Source organism: Apis laboriosa, unplaced genomic scaffold, assembly GCF_014066325.1.
Source record: "Apis laboriosa isolate Shangri-la unplaced genomic scaffold, ASM1406632v1 scaffold17_cov146, whole genome shotgun sequence".
Lineage (NCBI taxonomy): Eukaryota > Metazoa > Arthropoda > Insecta > Hymenoptera > Apidae > Apis > Apis laboriosa.
This window is the reverse complement of record NW_025222181.1, coordinates 443,647-459,446: the sequence shown is the minus strand read 5'-3', so window position 1 is coordinate 459,446 and position 15,800 is coordinate 443,647. Positions and strand designations below refer to the sequence as shown.

The window sequence follows — 15,800 nt, the reverse complement described above, 5'->3', positions numbered from 1 at the left end:
TTTTTTTTTTTTTTTTTTTTTTTTTCGGAATTGCGACACATTACATAAGTAAATGTACGGTAGCTCTCGAAACGGTACCACGCCTCTCCCCTAACGTTTAAAGATTTTACGTCGTCAAACGTACAATGTTTTACAAACATTGGACGCCGGTGTCTATGTCAAACCTCATACATAACGATCGATACGTCAACCGAGGAAAGAAAATCACCATTTACCATTTTTCAATCGATGTGCTTAAGATTTTTTGTAACTTGTAACTTGGACAAATAATAAATAAATATAATAAACGAATAATACGGAGAATAACAAATTTTTTAAAAGGATTATTATTTAATAGAAAAAAAAAATAATTGTATCTCGTGATACAAACGCAAGTCTTCTAATTTGACTTTGTATTAATAATGATTGTTTAGTATTTTTATACACTTTTTCCTCCGAAATTTTGTATTTTTGATATAAATATAATGTTAAAATGTTCAATCTGATTAATTTTTTTTTTTCATTTCACGATATTAATTATTCGTTTGTTATATCGTGGAATTTGATGTTATCGTAAACACATAGTCGTCCAATTTGGTTTCTGAATATAAAAATAAGTTTGAAATAAGTTTCTCGATTTTCCAACAACGAGGAATATTTTCGAGATATAATGAATATCTTTGTCGCGTATCTCAAACGTACGTCGAATTATTCAGTAAGCGATGCAATCGTTCGAGAATATCGGAAAATCACATTTCTGCATCGCGATTTGCGTCATCGACTTCGCCTCGTCCCTTCTATCGAAAGAATGATAAACGCAAGCGGAATAACGATAGAGCCCTTCGAGAAGAGAACGATGGTTAAATGGAAAATATTTAGTTTCTCTCGAATCATTCTTATTCTTATTTATAAATTATTAACGTCAAAAATACGAATAATATAGAAAGATGAATATTTCAATCGAAGTATTTTTTTAAACTTATTAAAAAAAAAGGAAAAAAAAAAAAAGAAAAAATATTGCGTAAATATTCTCGTTAATTTCGTTTCACACGATAAAAATGAAATTAAAAAAATTCGAAAAGTTTTAAGTTAATATAAACAGATTATTACGTAACTACTTACGATGTACTAGTTGTCATTCAAAAGTTCCTGAATGAGAAATCTTATCGATTCATATGCCAGTTGAATGAAAAAAGAAACGAAAGCAAAACGAGACAAAATTAGTTTCAATATCTCTGTCACAGATATAGCATATTAATCTTTCTCATCGATGAGTCGAGCATAGCGCCAGACAAGTCACCTACCTATGCGCCATGCGTGGAAATCATGGTTTCATTCATGCCAGACCGACACTGCGTGTGTGTGCGCTCGTAAACGTGTATATCTGTGTCACGATGCGCGTGAGCGTGCCGATATCTCGCAAGTCGCCGTGCAAACTGCCTCTACAAGTTGGCCTGAAAGTCTAGCACACCTTTTCGCTATACTTGTGCCAAGTTCAAACAACGAACTTACGAAGATGACAGACTACTATTTCTTTAATTTTCCGTCATCAATCCCGTTATCTCGAATCGATCGATACACTTCCGTCTTTCAATAGGGAAATATCAAATCGATTCGAAAAAATCATAATTAAAACGTTTCACTCGCGATTATACGTTTATTCGAAGTAAGATTACACTATTCATCTATTCGATAGATACCTAATCTACGATACCTAATCTACGATATCAAAATTACGTGTCAGATCTTATATCCCAGTGTTCTGACTAAGCCGTTCTCGATCGAACCTTTTTTTCCAAATATTAATCGTAATCTCGATACACAACTCCAGCTACGCGTCAATAATTTAATCCTCGCGTTCCTGAATTTCTCAGAAAAGAATCATTCAACGAGGAGTCGAATAACCAACATGTGTTTGGAAACACGCAAGATTCTTCGAGCACCCGATAAATCGGAATATTTATATGCGAAAATCTTACGTGAAACATTCACGCAAACACGCGGACGCATGCGCACCAACTCACCAGGTACGTCAAACGAGTGGCATTCATTCCTATTGCCATTCGAAGCGAATGACGCGGCTGTGTTAGTGTGAATGCGCGGCTCTGCGCATGCGCGTGTATTCCGATCGTATTCCGCACGAAGAGAGAGGAAACTAGCAATGAAACTAATTCAATTACAATCTCCAAGTTTTCAATCGATGCTAACTTTGATAAATCATGCATACGTAATGAAAATGCGTTTAACTTTATGAGAAGTTTAAAGAGAGAAAGAGAGAGAGAGAGAGATAGAAGAGAAAGAGAAAAATTTAACAAGGCATAAAGGTGTGTATAATCAAAAGAAGAGATAAATAATATCCAGTTAACGTAGGTCTGCGAATCAACTCCGGTAGAGATAACGCAAGATAAAGACCGATGTTTACTCCGAGTCAGATTTTTATTTTAACGTTCTACAAAAGTCATTTGACACGTCCACCTTCTCTTTCATCATTTCTTATCACATTATCCAATTCATTCGAGAAGAATATCGACCCATTAATGGATACGGGAACGATAAATAAATTGCAATACAAAATAACTGAAATTATCGTAAATTTCACCGAGAAATTCATCATTCACATCCGATGCATTCATAAATAGTTACAATAAGCGAATACTTTCTATAAAAGCATCTGCGACTTGCCTACGAGACCAGCATTCCCATCAACGGAAGGAAAGCAACAAGTAAGTAACGAAGCCGAATAATGCTCGAGGAAGAAATACGGCTTAATGAAGAATGTGTCGGGTGTTACGAACAGAATGGTGGCAGCGACTTTCTCGCAAACTTTCTACATCAGTAAATTTCATTCACTAGTCGGCTCGTGCCTTCTGGCTTGGCCTCTATGAAAGCGTAATGTGACTCAATCCACGGCGAGTCACGCTCGCTCGCTTCGATCGTCGATGAAATTACCACGAAGAAATCGTGTGACCTCGCTTGTTCTCGATCGTCGAGTTCTCGATCGAATAGAAACAAATTCATACATTAACTAGGAAAAGTGCTAAATGTTATATTCTTTAAAAAATTATGAAACGCGTAACCTAAGATACCTGATGCAGAAATCATAATAAAATATTCATACCTTCGTTTTAATGATAAAACATTAGAATATCCTTCTTTCACACTTGTTTTCCTATCTTTCATTAAATGCCTTTAAAATATTATTAAACAATAAATAAACTTTCAATATTCGCGGATTATTTATTATTAAATATTCTCCGTTTTTTTTAATAATAGAAGAATAATTTTTCTTAGAAAAAATTTCTATTATGGATCAAAAGTGATTCGTCAGTTTCGTCCGCTTATCTACTGATCATGGAAAAGATTATTAAACTCAATTCAAATGGCTATTTAAAATAAAATTTTCAAGATTCTAGCGTGCTAATATATATATTATAATTCCTATATATATATAATATTATAATATCCTAAACAGGAATTAAAAACGAGAAAGAATGCAAGAAACAATGAACAAATAAGAATGAGATCTATGATCTCTTCGAGATGGATTCACGTGAAAGTAGAACGGATAATCGAATGAGAATAAAAAAGTATAAAAAAGTTGAATAACGGTATAAAGTTACAGACTTACCGTTTCGACTAGGGGGCCGTGGAGGCGCAGGATACTGGGGCGGCGTCAAGGGTGGCGGCTGCGGCGACACTCGCGCAGACGAGGAGGTCGTTGAGCCTTGGGAGGCGGACAGCGCCGATACTAGCGTCGTTGTCAGTGGCGTCGTCGACGTGGTAGTCGTCGTAGCCGCCGTCGGTGTCAACGGGGACGTGGTGGCGATGGTGATGGTGCGCTGCCCGATGTACCTCGAGGCGGTGCTGCTCGGGCTGTTGAACGGCCAGGGCGGGCGCCGCGGTGGCAGCACCGGGGGCGGCTCGTAGTCCAAGGTATCCACACTTTCGGCACTTCCGTTTCACCTGTATCCTTCACAGAACCGCAAATCTTCCGCTTTAGCTTTATCCTTTGCTCCAATCTCCGTGGCACGTGTACGAGCACGAACTCATCGGAGAAGCGAGCCGACAAACTCGTTTTTTTTCTTTTCAGTCCCTTACACTGTTTTTCGCGTCGTCGAATCCGCGAGCACACAACACGCGGTTCGAAAAGGAAGGGGAACGAGAAAGAAAGATGGGAAGTAAAGTGCGCGCACCGTGAAATTTCGAAAAATTGTTAGATTCTTTCTCTCTGTGTATTATATGTATCTATTCACTTCTCTTCGCACTAGTCACGTCACAACACGTAAACACATGCTCCGGTACGGATGTATACGTGTGGTATAGTGTGGTAAAACGTATCAGAGGAACAAAAAACTTGCGAAAGCTATAGATTATCGGTATATTTCCATGGTTAGGAACGAAAGCGGCGAACGCGGCACAGTGACTCCGGCGTAGAGCTCTGTCAAGAAAAACATAAGCACGGGAAGAGGAGACGAGAACCGAACCGAGTCGAGTCGAGTCGTGGCGAGGCAAGACGAGACGAAGTGAGACGAGGCGAACTGAGGCGAGGCGACGCGAGGCGATGCGAGGTAAAGCTAGCCAAGACGAGGTGGGGCGAGGCGAGGCAAAAGCGAGACGAGACGAGAGATGAGGTGAGGCGGCGAGGTTACGTAGAGAGAAGCAGAGGAATACGAGAAGAGGAAGCAAGCCGAAGCAAGACAAAGTGAGGCAAAGGGCGGAGTGTCGATGGAGTACTAAGGTGCGTGATGAGGTGAAGGAGGTGAGGAGAGGTAGAGCGAGGTGTGGTGAGGTAAGAGGAAGGGGTGGCGAGACGAGTCGAGACGAGGCAAGACAGGACAAGACCGGTGAATACACTGCGGACTCTTCTCGCGCACTGGGAACACACACGGCTCTCTCTCGTGGCAACGATGCGCGTCCGTCTCTCTTTCTTTCTTTTTCCCTTTCTCTTTCCGCTACGGGACGCCTGCTTGAGCGAGAGCGAGAGCGAAAATCAGGGAGAGAGAAGGCACGAGGGAACGACGATTAGCGTGCGCGATCGAGAGAGAGAGAGCGCGAGAGAAAGAGAGTCGACGACTGAATCTCGCGTAGGCCGTCTGCCAGTAAACAGGCTCCTTCATTCACTGCTTATTTTATACGAGCGGCCCCCTATGCTCCACAGAAATAGCCACTTCACTCTGTCCTTGTCGTGCGCACATGCCACGGCCGGATATGCCTTCGCTGTGTAGATCTCCTTCCTCTCTCTCTCTCTCCCCCTCGTTCCTGCCTCTCCTTTCTCTCACACTCTCGCATTCGTGTCACGCGGCTCGCACCTCGAACAACAGTACTACTGCTCGTCGTGGAAAAGCAACGAGTAGGAGGTCCTCACCGACGTTTTCCTTCTCGCGCATCCTTCTTTCCTCTTCCTCGAAGCGTTTCTTCTTCCTCCGTATGTTTTCTCTTCTCTCTCGTGAACGTCCTCGTGCGTAAACTTCACCGAGCTGGATGCTTGCCCTTTATTCTACCCTCCGTTATTCTTCCGTCTTCTGCTGCCGGCATACGAGACACTGCCACACTCTCTGCCACTGCTAGCAGCACCCCGACGACGACGATGCCACAGGTGCGTCACGATTGATTGCGTCGCCCCGTACTTTGATGACTGACTGACTGTCAACAAGAATTTCACTGTTCTGTCGTGTTATAAAATTTTAAAGTCACTAACCAATTTATCGTATCGTGTTTGTGCCTGAAGAATCTAATTGTAGATATAGTAATTAACTTGATCGAACAATGTCGCAATCGATACAGTATTTTTCTTTTTCGCGCACATTTCACTCATTCTTCTGAATGATACACGTTATTTCCTGCGAGAAAATTAATTTCCATCAGTGATTCAAATAAAACAACTTTTACGTTGAATCACACATACACATCACGATATTAGTTATGAAGACCACTGCCACGATAAATCTGACGCATGTGTCCGTGGTTAAATAGCAGTAGTGTAAGGGGTTCGCTTGCGTTCACTGATTTTCTCGAATGGCAAGCCTCCACTCGATTTCCCCGCGATGGCTGGCAAACTGCGCGTATACACACATAAGCGACGCATACACAAGGAGTCTGGGTATTCGTGGCGCACGGTCCTCTCTTGCGTTAAGCAAAGAACGGGAGAGAAAGAGAGTCAGAACGAGTTGGATGGAAGAAAGAAAAAAAGAGACAAAATGACGAGACAGTCAAGAAGTGGGAGAAGCGTGAACGAAGACGAAGAAGGATTGACAGAACGAGAAAGAGAGAGAAATGAGACAGAAAAGAAGGAAGGGAGGAAGAAAGATGCATAAAGTGGGTGGGAGCAACGATCGTCGTGCAAGAGAGAGAGAAGAAAAAGTTCAGCTGGCCTCGGCGGCCATGCCGGTGTAGATCGTGCGAGCGCAGCCCAGGCACGTACTGTCCGGCTCGCAGGCCCACCACTCAACACCTTCTCTATTTTCTCGCCTTTTCCTTCTTGCTCTCTCTTCTTCTTTTATTCTCTCTTTCTTCGGCACTTTTTTCGCTTTTTGCTTCGACCACGTATTCCTTCAGGCTTCGCAATCACGTACACGACACAATCTTTACTCTTACTTGTCTTTTCTAACCTCTCTTCCTTCCAACTTTTTTCACGTTCGCTCGTATTGCCGTGCCGGTCGATAGTCGAATCGATCTTCGAACCGCCGAGTTTCCATCGATTCTTTTCGTTTCGCCACTTTAAATTACACTCAATTTTGATATAAAGTGTACACGTTTATGTTTTCAGTGAATATCGCACACAATCCAAATATGCAACCAATCATACAGAGATATGATTGTATACCGACAACTCTCGAACAGAAAGGTGAACGAACCTTTTTTCCTGTTTTTCACAGAAAATCTTTGCGAACACTCATCATTTGATCTGCTCGAGAAACAACGAAATATAATATAATAACGCGCACGCGTACACTACCGATCTCTTTTATTTTCCTCTTTTTACGTATAATATCGTCCGTTCTTTTTTCTCAATACCGTTCGTTTTCACAGCAGGAGTATAATCTTGTGTTGTTTGAAGCCGAGGCCGGTTGCGCTCGACGCTGGTGTGGCGTTCTAGACTCTCTGCTTGTTACAAACAGCGGAGCAGCGGCCTGTCTGTCTGTGGGTGGGGTGCGCGCGATGCGCATGCGCATTCGATCATACCGAAAGTTGCATATGCGCGCGTTCACTCATACGTGCGTGATCGTTTACACGTAAACGCGTATACATACGTCGCAACAACCTCACCGCCACGAAAGCACAGTGACGCCTGCGATCCCCCTCGTCGCTTCACCCTGTTTCGTCCGAGTATACCGTACCCCGCGAGCCAGCCGCGATACTTCATTCATGCTCGTATTGTGCGACCAGGGCTGCTTCTGTTCATCCAGGTTCCACGTACTTTTCGTCGACTTTCGTACACGTGTACCGCGTCTAATCTACGACATATGATTATATTCTACTCTTTTTTTTTTAATAATATTCTATCATGCTTTATTCTTTCTATTTTGTTGATACGTTTTTATGCCAATTATTAAAATAACTTTTGTTTCGCTATTGTCATTTTTTTCAAACAATTAATTAATAATTAATCTTACTAATGGAATATTATTTAAAAATTGAGAATTTTTAAATAATAAATATAATTGAATGTAATAATTATGTAAAAAAAAAATTTGCAATTAATTAATTAAAGAAAGAAATTCATGATCATATAAATTTTCGAAAACATGTTATTTCCGCAGAAACGACGAGTTAGAACATTCTCAGGGACAATCATTTATTAATCGAAGGATATCGAAGAGAATGATAATTCCGCTTGTTCGAATTTTCTCTTTGCTCCATGATTAAAAAATCTTCGTTCAGGTGATCGAACGTCGTAAAACCGATACCTCTCTCTGTACTACGGGGCTCTCCCACATGTCGGGGATACTCGGTTCTCTTCGTAAATGTCCGCCGACTACATCCTCTTTCATCTTCGTCGTTCTTGTTTTACAACCTGTATAACCATCCTCTTTCCTCTGTTTGTCTCACTCTCTTCGTTTACACGTAAGTCCGCACTGTATTTCTGTGTGTTGTGTCACGTTATTTATGCGGCCATGTGTGCGTGTTCCTCCTCCCACTCCCTGTTGTAAGGCAGACAGTGAGCATAAACCTCGTTGTCCTTTTCGTTTCCATATCGGTTGTCTTTGTTTCACTCATAGTTGGGACAGCAGGCAGCGCAGCAGTTCGGGTATTAATCGGACACGCATGTTTCAAATCACGAGCGGAATATTGTCAAGATAAATCGACCGAACTCCTGTAAATAAAATTACCATAAATACACCAGGTTGCATCACGTCGCGCTCTTTCCCCTCTCGTGCACGATTTTTGTCGCTTGTTCCTGTACGTTCCAAATCGACGCTTCTGTCCTCGAAATTTCATTACGATATTTGCCAAACGTTCCAGCGTTATCTGATCCATGCTAGACATTTATATATCAATGACTGAAGAAGAATATAGTAGAAGGACAAGATATCCTATTTAATATATCATTTTAGATATAGAATACAGAATAGAATAGAATACAGAAACGGGAACACACACAAGAATTGGTATAGAATTTTATGAAACGCATCGATAGTGACGACTCTTAATACTTGGCATTAAATACAGTGAACCGGTTTCCATGCAAAAATGCCACTGTTCTATAATCTCGTATGCGCGAAGCGGACGTATTGAATGTGTGATTGATTTGCAAATCGCATTTTTCGATATTTATGATAGGGAATAAAACGTAGCAGGACGAATATAGAGGATAAATTCTGAAAAAGTTGAGAAAACAGATGACATTGAAGGGAGCAATGAAACGTGATCTAGAAACGCGACTTGCCAGACTCGTCTAATAATGTGGTATGTACCGGCGTTGCTGCAAATCATGCTCTCTGCACATGCATACAAACAGCTAGCCGAGAAGACGGTTCAAGGTTTCCACGAAATTATTCGTTTATTTCGCTGTTTAACGTCTAATCTGATCCATTTTGGAACGGTCAGAATCGCGAAGCTATCATTACGAACATCTGGAAGTGAGAACAAGACCCGAATTTTTAATATCATCGAAACGTCAATGGAATATAAAAAGAATATTTTTGTATTAACATTTCGCCGAAACAAAACTTTGCTCTGTTCTCCGAAATTATTCCATCCTTCTGCAAATGATATCTCGAAAGAATTATAGATACCATAAAAATAGAATTAAAATTAAAATCTTTACGGTAAACATCAAGATAAACGATAAGACGAGCCGATCTTGACACCAATATATATATATATATCTATCTCTTGTGCAATATTCGACTTTTCAGATTTAACCAATAATTAAATAAAGAAATTACAATTAATAAAGCATAAAAGATCAAACCAATTAATCCAACAATTTTTTCGTATTTTTTCATTATCACTTTTTATCAATAAATTTATAATAACATATATATAATAAAAAAAACGAATTTCTAATAATAATATAAATATATATTCTCTGCATGACGGGCGTGGCGATGCGAATCGCGTGCACTACTTCCCTCGGATTCGAGGATATCCGGTGTGGAAACGCTTCGTCCTACCTCTCCCTTCTCGTTCCAACCGACGAACCCCCTCTCTTCCCTCTTACGTTCGATGATCACCTTTTCTAGCGTGGTAATAGTACGTCCTGACGTATCTCCAACCGAGCAACGGAGACACATTCGTCTGGTAATTTTTTTAGGAGATCATGTTGAAAAATATTTACTTCACTTTAGCAATTAAATTTAATCAAATATTGCGAAAATCAGAATACTTTTGAATCTACTATTTTACATTTAATTTTTGTCAGCATAAAATTTTAATGAAATGAATCATAAATGATCTAGGATTAGGATCGTCTATATTATTCTTTCAAATAAAAGATTAACAAAAATAGACTAGATACTTACCTAAATGAAATATATGAAATTTATCTGTCTAAAATTTTCGATATTAAAAAATAATCCATGATTTATTCGTCAAAGATTAAAGGAAGATCAACAGAAGTAATAAATCAATGTATTTTATTCTTTATCTTAAAATATCGTGTAAAACTCAACTTCTGATAAAATAAAAGCGCTACTTTTCTATATAAACAGGAACGAGAACAAATTAAGAATATAGTGCTATTTTTCGCACCATCGATTTCAATGATCGTAAAAAATTAATTATCTAATTAATCTTGACGTGAAGTTGAATATCATGCTCATCAAACGATGGCGAAATTTATCTTCATTCTCGCAATTTTATTCCTCCGCATTCTTATCTTTGCTTCATATTGTTGTCCGTCTCGTGACAGTTTGGTTGTTCCGTTCCCTTTACTAATCGTTCCGTTGCGAGCATACGAGCTCGAACAAGAAAACATTATCCAGAGATTTTTTCCTCCGTGAAAGCATAAAACCAGCATGTATGAATTATAACGAGTCACTGCTAAATAATTGAAAATGACAATGTGTTTGAAGATTAAATTAAAAATTAACCTTAGTGGATCCAATAAAAAAATTTTCATTGTAAAATATCTTGTTCGAATTGTTTTAGCTTTCTTTCATATACTATTTATATTAATCTATTTATATCAAATACAAACTTAAGTTTGAGAAAATCCAGCACAGGTTGTTTCGTTTCATTGCTTGCAAAATAAATTAACCTAAAATTTTCGCTATAATTATAATCTATATACCCTTCGTTACGATTATAACCTAAAATTCTCACTACGGTTATAAACCACCAATGTAAAGATTTAATATATACTCATTTGAAATTGAAAAAGTTATAGCCAATCTTTTTTACCTTGTATTCAAAATTATATGTAATCAAATTTATAATTCTAATATCATTTTTTTTCAACACCATAATTTCGGTTCTTTTTTCCTTTTATTCACTATCTTTTCCTGTATTCGACAAAGAATGTAAACAAATTTCGAGGTTTGGTCGAGTCAGAAGTAAGAAGTAAGAATCAATATCTCTGTCGATAACTGGAAAAGTCGAATCTTTTATAATCATAAAATATTTACCTTAATGTCTTGCAATATTATATATGTTTTATGATCTGCTTATGTGTATTTATTTTTGAATAAATTGGAAATTGTATTAAATTAAATTAAATCGAATTATATCAAATTTTCTTTTTGCATCTTTCAAGATATCAAATCGCGAACTGAGTTTAGTTACTTTCAAGTTTGTCGCACGAAGGATCGTGCGCTTCGTTCTCACGATATCGTTTACACGGCAAGCATCAGCGCGATATAGTCGTGACGTAAAAGTCTTGAACCTTCAAATGGGGCTATATTAACGAGTAGGCTGAGAAACACTGGTTTAGCCTATATTTAAACGGCGGCACGCCGCGTATCTTAAGCGCGTTCATTAATGCACTTAAGTATGTACCGCCCGTTTAACCTTACGCCTGTTTACAGTTCTCTCGCCTGGACGATTTGTAACCTACGACATACTAAGACACATTTCTGTCGTTCCTTCTCTCGTCTCGCTTGCTGGCTGACCTTGATCGAGTTGTTCCTATGAAAGAATGCCGCTATTGAAAGCATTGCGATATATCGTTGCAAATTTTATCGAACGGTCATGGTAAATGACTCGATGCTCTTGTCGAATTTAAAAATCTCGCAAATAAAAAAAAAAATGAAATCGATGCAATGATTCTTCTTTGATTCACGAATTCTGCAATCAAAGATAAAGCAAATTTTTGATAAAAGGGTAAAAATTAGATCGAGATCGAATTCTTAACCTAACTTTACTTCGAAAAGCTAATCGAAAAACTTTTTTTCTAAAGTTAAATTTGAAGAATTATTTAATTCTTTATATTTTATTAAATAATAAATAATCATATACAAAATTATTTCACTATATAATGTTTTTAATAGATTAACGCCAAAATTCTGTTATTAAATGAGAGATCAAAGAAATATAAAGAATAATAATAATATAAATCATTATAGATATGTAAAAGATTGCAGAATGATTGTAAAACCACATCAGTGGAAATCAATTAGATTCAAAATGATATATGATTTTACCAATATGTCAAGAAATATATCAATTCGAATTGAAAGTCTGCAATGTATTGTTGAATCAAAACGAAGTCACGTGAACGATGTGAAGAGAAATGAAACGGAAAGAACCCGAAGTCAAAGACACGAGCGAAGGGGGAAGCGAGACAAATGATAACGATACGACATTTTTCTGAGCACATGTAAAACTATCTACGCGATCTTTCGTGACCTAAGCTACGGATAAATACACACCATACATCAGTGAATAGTACTTACGTGCGCTAGCTAGACTGACTATATGGCAATCTACACTCACATTCAAAAATCTTTAATAATAATAATAATATTTTAATTTTTTTGATATATTTTTATTTACAATATATTAATACATGTTAAATATTTTTATGTTTAAAATAATAAAATATTAATAAAATTTTCGCAACATACCTGAACTATTCTTGCGATACAATCTTTTTAAATAATTTCAATTTGTTTTACTAAGATTTGTGAAAAGTTGATTATTTTTCTTTTATCATTATTTTTCATTATCTTTTTTTCTCTGGACGAATTGCTTTAAAAAATAAAAGAAAAATTAATTGAAATCTTTGTTTGTATGATGAATTGTTCTATATATATATTTGATAACAAATTTTACTTACTTATTTTTAATTTTTTAATTAATATTAAAAAGAAACTTAATATTTTTAACAGTCATAATTTTTTCAACCACTATTTTCTATTTTTTATTACGCAAAATATCAATATACATATTTTTATAACCAATTTTATTAATCTTGCTATTTTAGCTATTAATTTTTTCATTACCTTGCAATTATTATTTTTCCAATTAGTTTGTAAAAGTGTCCTTAAATGTTTTTTATGATTTTCTATATTCTTCTTGGATTGGTCTGATTACGATGATCACGATAAAGCAACATCCTATATCGTAAATAAACTTTTAATTATTTTAAGAATGTTTTAAATTTATCAACGAACGTCATTTTATGTAATAATAATTTGTATATCAATCGTTCTATTTATGAAGAGAAGTGTACATAACTCTGACATATTTTCAATGATTATAAAAATATCAATTTTCTTTTTCTAACCTTAAAAGAAATTGATTATTTCCGCAGAAAGGTCAATATTCGATCAAATTTAGTAAAAAATTAAATGTTGTATTTAAGATAATTTATTCGCGCAAAAATATAGGCTTTAAAAAACCGAGAGCGACCTTGAAATTACCAAACTAAAAGAGATAAATAATTCGATCGGCACGAGTCTCGAAGCTTTTCTATCAATTCCACATTTTTTTTATTCATGTCAAGAATTTTTTTTCTCTTTTTCAAATGAATATTTATAAAACATAAAAAAATAACAATTTGTCCATTGAAGAAACAACTAGTAAACAAACATCTCGCGATCACATGATATATGGTTAAATAGTACAGACCGAATTAATCAAGAATTATAAATATTACGTGAATGACGAATTTGAGGAAAACAAATTATATAATACTTTTCACAAACGTGTACGTAATACGCCATTATGATAACTACCGATAAATATATAGTAATGCTGTAGTATTTGCGGCACTCGTGCGACGTTCGTCATTTTGGTGGGCTCGATATCTCGAAAGCTCCTTCCTATCGATTAAAGAACGATATATAGGTGGCGCTCGTTCTTAATCCTTAAAATATCGATACCAATGAGTTTAATAGATTATGGATTTCCAAATGCGAAAATCAGACAATATGATGCAATTTTATTTTTTACATCACAAAACTATCAATTATTTTGAGTATTTTTAATTTTAGAAAGAAGAAATAAATAGTATGTCTTGTTTCGATTACTCGATTAAATTGTAAGAAGAGAGAATTAGAAAGAATCGAGAGACGATTAAATACGTACTTTCCACGAAAGTATGATACATCACTTGCGAGGTCATCATTCCCATCGCTAACGCACACGCAGTCACGTGTATTGCGTATAGACGCGCGAGGACAACCTGCAGATGCATGAATGACTCGAAATGACGTGTGTTCATTGAGCGCCGCTTGGCGTGCCGACTTGGTGCTCTCGGTTGCTCCCAGCAAGGACACGACATATTTTCTGACTTGCGTAGGAAAAGATTCGAACCGACCGATTTCGATTGCGACTGCATTTTTGTAATCACAATCGATCCTGGATCATTTATGATCTATCTTCACAATTAAAAAATTTGACAAAGTTCATCTACATCATACTACAAAATCTAATCATTATATATATATATATATAAATTGTGTGTAATATATATTTAAATATGCATATAATTAAGAAATTTTTAAACTTTAATTTTCTCAAAAATATAATTTCATATGAAAAAATTTTATTTTATATTTTCGATTCATTTTTAAAGCAAGAATTATTTCCTTGTGCTACGATTTTTCGGGAAATATGTATAATCTTAGTCATATCTGTGTATGATATATCTTTATATAATACTGATGAAATATTAAAAAGTTTTATATTAAAAATATTCTAGGACAACTGTTTAAATATTTTCATTAGTCACTATTATTACATATAAAATGAAGCAAACTAATAACTAATAAAAAATTTGTTCGAAAGCTCGTGCCTATCATTGAACAAGTGTAACATCCAATATCGATGATTTGGAATATTAGTGAGGGATAGGCAAGATAGGGCGGGCATGAGGGTGGGGGACGAGGAGATGAGAGGAAGTGAAGGAAATGAGCGTGCACACTTACGCTTACGCATACGCAGCGTGTAGCGTAATAGAGGCGGCTGCATCGGTAAACCGATTAAACGACTTACATAAGTTCCAATTGGCAGAATCTCGAAGCACACGTAGATTTGATGAAAAGAAGATTAGTGTAAGGTCAAGAAGAGAGAAGTGAAGAAACAGAACGTCGGTAAGAGAGAATTCTGCTTGGCGTCTCGAAAATCGATGATACGTACGGGCTGAAACGGAAAAAAAGGAATGTGAGTGCATTGCGCTCGGCGTTCGACGCGGATGCATTTCCTGTATGCATGGTGCACAAAATGACGATAGCCTGGTTTCGAGTTCCTTCGCTAATTATGTTTCAAATTTACCGATTTACTGGCGAAAAGGAAGTGGAACAGTTATACCTACCATTAAAAAATTAATGAGTCATGGTATCTCCTCGGAGAATTTTAAATATTCGATGGTCATACGTTGGTTGTCTTCCGGTATTTCATCATTTTTAATCTTCTTGAATTAAGAACGGAAATTATGTATATCATTCTAATTTTTTCTTTTTTTCACAATTTTGCGATCCTTTTATTTTGAAATGTATATCATTAGTCAAAAATTTAAAAGAAAGTAATATTAGAATCTTGTTTTTTATAAAATGTTCTTTCCTAAAAATCTATTATAAATGGAATTATTATCGATACATGTATTAATACACTTGTTAATAATAAAATTAATAATAGATAAATGAAATTGGAAAAGAAATTCTATATTTTTAACCAATAATATATATGCGCATTGTTGAAAATTATTCCATGCTCTTAAATGGATAACATTTGTTCCTTCTCGTTTCTTTAATAATCGATCAAGCGTTAAAATCAGTATAATTGGAAAATGCAAGAGAATCTCATTGAATATCCGTTACGAACTTCTCTGGAACCTCGTGACACTGTAGGCAAAAACAAAAACAGGAAGAAGGTTAAACTGATACACTCGACCGCAAATGTCCGATCGATTATTATTTTTTTTTCTTGTGAAACTT

The 15,800-nt window shown here is 36.5% G+C and overlaps 1 protein-coding gene and 1 long non-coding RNA gene across 3 annotated transcripts in view; both read right to left on the bottom strand.

Annotated features, from left to right (window-relative positions):
• LOC122711690 (protein sprouty) overlaps positions 1 to 3,637 on the bottom strand; it is a 30,628-nt gene extending 26,991 nt beyond the window's left edge. For both annotated transcript variants that reach the window (XR_006346147.1, XM_043930697.1), the window contains exon 1: positions 3,608 to 3,637. The gene's annotated coding sequence lies outside the window, so the exon portion shown is untranslated. The remainder of the gene's footprint in view (positions 1 to 3,607) is intronic.
• A 9,256-nt stretch (positions 3,638 to 12,893) lies between these two features.
• Positions 12,894 to 15,312, bottom strand: LOC122711693. The gene is made up of 3 exons (XR_006346148.1): positions 15,179 to 15,312; positions 14,860 to 15,006; positions 12,894 to 12,977 (listed from the first exon to the last, which is right to left on the bottom strand). It is a non-coding gene; the product is annotated as an uncharacterized LOC122711693 (long non-coding RNA).
• Positions 15,313 to 15,800: the final 488 nt, after the last annotated feature.